General features: G+C 45.4%; 1 pseudogene; it reads left to right on the top strand.

The window, feature by feature from the left end:
- Nucleotides 1-3,840: 3,840 nt before the first annotated feature.
- Nucleotides 3,841-5,165, top strand: LOC102261110 (annotated as a pseudogene).
- Nucleotides 5,166-5,599: the final 434 nt, after the last annotated feature.

Raw genomic sequence — 5,599 nt, 5'->3', positions numbered from 1 at the left:
GGCCTGAGCCCAAAGCAGCCAGTTCTGTCCAGGGACGTTTGCACTGAGAGGCAGCGCTAAGAGTCCCCAGGGAACAGTGGTCCTTCCTTGCAAACACACACACTGAAAAGGCACCTAATGAATCTGGCTCCATTTTCATCTTTGTTGACAACTGGAGACTGACGTGTGGATTTGCAAAAAAGGTTCCAATAAAGAGCACTGAAACCAAAAACAAGCCATCTTTCCGGGAGAGGGGACAGGAATGAGTTCTGAGTATTTAGAATGGTTAACTTTAGAAAATGTTCCGGACATGGAAGCACTCCCTGCCGGCAGCCTCTCCATAGAGTATCACAGATTCCTGGTTCTGACCATTGCCTCTCTCCAGTCCCTGAGGAAATGCTCACCTTTAGTATCATTTGAGACAAGCAGCCCCACCCAAACTGCAGCAATAACCCCATCGAGCCTGGGACACAGAAGAACCTGGAGGCCATCTGACACAGGCAGCCTAGGGCAGAGCCACAGAACCACAGGTGACCTCAATGGAGAGAGGAAAGGAGGGCACACGTTTCACCCAGGACTCAGCTTACCAGGAGGACCACACGGGGAGGAGCAGCATCAGTCACCATACACAGCAGGAAGAAAGGTCTGTGGGTATTCACCATGAAGAACTGAGATGGAGAATATATTTGCATTTCATCATCTTTTTTTCACCTTCCTTTTCACAGCTATCTCAAAAACAATAGTCTCCAAGCAGTTTTTCTAGAAATCATTCTGATTTCCTAAAGTCTGGAATACCTCTGGCTGTTTGTTTTGTTTTCTCTCTCATCTCAACCTCAAATAAATGACTTCCTACTAAGAATGCATGTTCACTGGGGAAGATACACGTTTGGTCTCTTCTCTCACACGGTTGAACTTCAGGAACCTGCTGCTGCAGAAATTACATCGCATCCCTGCCCTTCCACACCTTACTCTTATTTGCACCTGTGGGAATTATACAGTTCCAGCTGTGGCCCCATCTGGGCAAAAAATGCTGCAGTGCTCCCTGCACTGAGTGCCACGAATTTTTCTGCTTTTCAAGGGTTCTTTAATCACTGTGGTCATCATTGTAGACATGCTATCTTGGAAAGAGCATGTGTTTCTTGTGATCTTCATCATGGCAAACACACAGGCCAGAATATGCTTAGAGTGTCCGTATATCCACCTGCAACACGGCAAACCCTCGAGAACTCAAGGCATCCTACAAGATGGTCTTCTCAGCCAATGAGCTCCAGTGGAGCTCAGGGAATCCTTTGTACACATGGAGAGAGAGAGATTTTTCTCACGACCTTGGAAAATGATGCTAATGGAATAAATTATCTAAAGTTCTAGAAAGTGCTCTTGGCTCTGAGAAAATATTAGGAGGAAATTCATTCTTTTTGTGGTCTAAAGCATGAAGTACCTTTAAGTGGCAGGACATCAATATATGTGTTTGTACTTAAACTACTTTTTTCTTCATGGCCTGACTGAAATAGTACCATGACGTTTGAGGTAGTAGTGAGAGAATCAACCAAATTCTTCTATCTTGTGGGGAAAGCATGAGCTACCATAGATAACAATCTCAGCATTTATTTTAAAGATTTGGAAGTATGGAAAATAAGCACCCAGTCTCATTGGACAGATCTCTGGACTGTGGTTCTGAAACGTAAGAGAACATCCCAAGTGGGTTCTGCCTGGGGACATCCTCCGTCATGTGCATCAGCATCATTTCTTTCCATTGCCTCCACGACCATTGTCAGGGTGATCTGGCCTTGCCCAGCCTCATAGCTGTACTTGCTCCATCTTGAGACAGAATCGGAAATTTCCTGTGTGCACTGGTGCCCTTGAGTTCACAAAGAAACTGCAGAAGGAAGGTGTCACCTCCAGGCCAGAAAAAGATTCTCTTTAAATATAAATGGCCTGGCCAGCATGGCTTAGTGGTTGAGCATCAACCTATGAACCAGGAGGTCAGGGTTCGAGTCCCGGTCAGGGCACATGTTCAGGTTTCGGGCTCAATATTTTATATATTTTTATTGATCGTTCCTGGGCTCAGACATCATCTTAGAAAATCTTTGCATGGACGTTCTTTCTTGGACACTGCCTAGCTGTTCTGTCCAGTTAGCAATATCCTCCATGAGTAAGATTAGCATTGTTTTACTGTGATATCACTTTGTTGTGATGGTCTGGAACCTAACTCACAGTATATCCAATGTATGCTTGTAATGACTTGTCTTCATTTTTCTTTTCTTTCTCTTTTCTTTCTTTTCTTTCTTTCTTTCTTTCTTTCTCTTTCTTTCTTTCTTTCTCTTTCTTTCTTTCTTTTTCTTTCTTTCTTTCTTCTTTCTTTCTTACTTCCTTTCTTTCTTTCTACAACTTACACATACTTTATTCACTTGATTAAAAGCCTCTATTAGTACATACGATGTTTTACATAGTTGATCTCAACTTTGTTCACACCGACGTGAGTTAGTTGTATTTGAGTCTCTATGCTGAGACTACTCAGTTGCTGCTGTTGCTGTTGGCTTGTTATCTTTCAGGATCAAGGTGGGTACTTTCATATAAAATCTTATTTTTAATTCCTTCTCTGGTGATTCTTTCCTGGATTCTTACCTTTGCATAATTATACCTACAATGGAACAAGTATCCTAAAGTCACCAAGATAAACTCTTCTACTCCAACATCACATGATCTTCTGATTCTACTAGCTAAAAAAAAAAGTCCAAGGTCAGCCTCAACTGATCCTAACAAACCCTATAATCCCAAGTCCTGTGCACAGGGAACGTTCTCAACATCTAAGATTACTAGGCACTTAAAGGGCTTCTCCTTCCCAGGCTGGGGCTCTGCAACAGCCATGGGGACCAGTGGGCACCTCCAGTCCCACCCTCCCCCCATCAAGGGCCCCCTTGTTTTCGTTTGTCACTAAGGTAAAATGCATGTAATTAATACAACTTGAAAGATAGTGTAAAATAGTTACAAAAAGGCAGGAAAGAAGTGACTTTGAGAAAAGAAATTCCAGTATTACATTGCTTTTGATAAAAATTCCTTTCTCATTTTTCTTTTCTCCCTGTGCCTACATAGTAAGTTTCTGAGGACTCTTTTTTACTTTTGGATAATCTCAAGTGAAATTTTAGGGTCTAAACTTGGTTTTGCCTGGCTGGTGTGGCTCAGTGATTGAGCATTGACCTATGAACCAGGAGGTCACAGCTCGATTGCCTATCAGGGCTCCATCCCCAATGGGGGATGTGCAGGAAGCCAGCCAATCAATGATTCTCTCCTATCGGTGATGTTGCTGTCTCTCTTCCCTTCCTCTCTCTCTCTTGTTTTAAAAAATATATTTTATTGATTTTTTACAGAGAGGAAGGGAGAGGGATAGAGAGTTAGAAACATTGATGAGAGAGAAACATCAATTCAGCTGCCTCCTGCACACCCTGTACTGGGGATGTGCCCGCAACCAAGGTACATGCCCTTGACCAGAATGGAACCTGGGACCCTTCAGTCTGCAGGCTGATGCTCTATCCACTGAGCCAAACCAATTAGGGCTCCTTCTTTCCTCTCTTAAGTCAATAAAACTACACTAAAATACATATATATTTTAAAAACACCTTGAAGTGTTCAAGTATGACTCATTACTTATACAAGAAACTTGCCCTGGAAATAATAATTAACTCTTTTTTTCCCCCCTGAAAGGAATAGATATTTGGGATTTTCTGGTTGAACTAGTAAAATGACAATTTTCTTCTCTTCTTTACACATAAATACTGGATTTGAGTGAGTTTTTTTCGGGTTGTTCAAACATTGGGTTTGTGTAATTAAAATATCGGTGGTGGGCTGCTTCGTGACAGCGCTATGGCGGCTGGTGGGAGGGCTGTACTCCGTGTGAAGCAGAAGCGCAGCCGAATCTCCGGTCCTTGCTTGCAAACGCCTCTGGAGCGATGCCGCCAGAAGACGTCCCCTGAGGGTCTGGAGAGAGCAGCAGAGGATAATGTCTTCCAGTTGGTGGCTACAGTGCGCTCCCAGGAGGAGCCGGTCCAGCCGCTCCTGCGGGCCGCTCTGCGCCCATCCCGGGGCAACCAGCAGGGTAACCGCCACAACCACCGCGCATGGGCTCGGAAGATCCAGCAGGAGGGCCGCTACAGGTAGTCTCTACCAGCCGTGGGCAAACTACGGCCCGCGGGCCGGATCCGGCCCGTTTGAAATGAATAAAACTAAAAAAAAAAAAAGACCGTACCCTTTTATGTAATGATGTTTACTTTGAATTTATATTAGTTCACACAAACATTCCATCCATGCTTTTGTTCCGGCCCTCCGGTCCAGTTTAAGAACCCATTGTGGCCCTCGAGTCAAAAAGTTTGCCCACCCCTGCCTAGCCGCTGATTCTCGCGCATTCCCTCGGATGGCCTGGAGTCGGTGACGCAGGCTTCCAGCTGTTGGATCTGGTCCAGGAAGAAGGAGACCCAGAGGCCGCTGCTGCCGCCGCCTCCTGCAAAGTACCTGACCCAGATGCGATCCTTTGCAATTCTGTCGAGTTGATCCGTGGGCGATTGACTATATCTGAGGATGGGCAAGTGTCGGGCACCGGGAGGAACAGAAGGATGACTGTGTGTATGACATGTACTACTCGGAGACGGCCACTCCAGGATGGATTGAGAATATCCTCTCTGTGCAGCCCTACAGCCAGGAGTGGGAGCTGATGTGCAGGTGAATGATGACCAACAACTGCAGGACATTCATGAAGATGAAGATGATGGGAATAGTGAGAATAATTGGCGCCATGAGTACCCTGAGGAGGCGAGCAGTGACGGAGATGAAGATTCCAGAGGCTCTGACGAATACAACAGCCTCAGTGAAGAGGAAAGAGGCAACAGCAGACCACAGATGTGGAGCAAATACCCTTTGGGTGTGCAGGAGTTTGGCTATGACAGCCCTCATGACCTGGCCTCAGACTGACGATCCTGTGACAACCCTGAGGGTCTATCACAGGCCCTTGAGGGCTCTGACTGCAGCATCAACCACCCTGGTAATGGGTTTCCCGGCGTTAACACATGGCAGGAAAAAGCATGTCCAACAGCACCATCACACCAGTGAAAACTTGTGCTGAAGGAGTGTCTCTTTTCCACTAAGAATAGGGGCCCTTTGCCTCATTCAAGTGACCCTACACTGCAGTGGTTCTCAACCTTCCTAATGCGGCGACCCTTTAATACAGTTCCTCATGCTGTGGTGACCCCCAATTTCATTGTTACAAATTGAACATAATTAAAGCATAGTGATTAATAACAAAAACAATATGTAATTATATATGTGTTTTCCAATGGTCTTAGGCGACCCCTGTGAAAGGGTCGTTCGACCCCCAAAGGGGTCGCGACCCACAGGTTGAGAACCGCTGCCCTACAGTCTGGGGGACAAAAAAAAAAAAAGCCAAAAAATGAAGCTCCCTGGCCTAGGCATTTTCCTGCTCTTCTCCTACGCTGAAGCCAGTAAGTGGAAGACAGGCTGTTTTATCAGAACTAAGGTCCAACTTCTCCATACCACCAGGCCTCCCCCTCATATGTGGAATCTAACGAACCAAATAAACTGATGATCAAAAACAGATCCAGAGTCATAGAAG

The sequence above is a fragment of the Myotis brandtii genome, unplaced genomic scaffold (assembly GCF_000412655.1).
Source record: "Myotis brandtii unplaced genomic scaffold, ASM41265v1 scaffold1012, whole genome shotgun sequence".
In the NCBI taxonomy this organism is placed as follows: Eukaryota; Metazoa; Chordata; class Mammalia; order Chiroptera; family Vespertilionidae; genus Myotis; species Myotis brandtii.
This window is presented reverse-complemented; position numbering and strand designations above follow the sequence as displayed.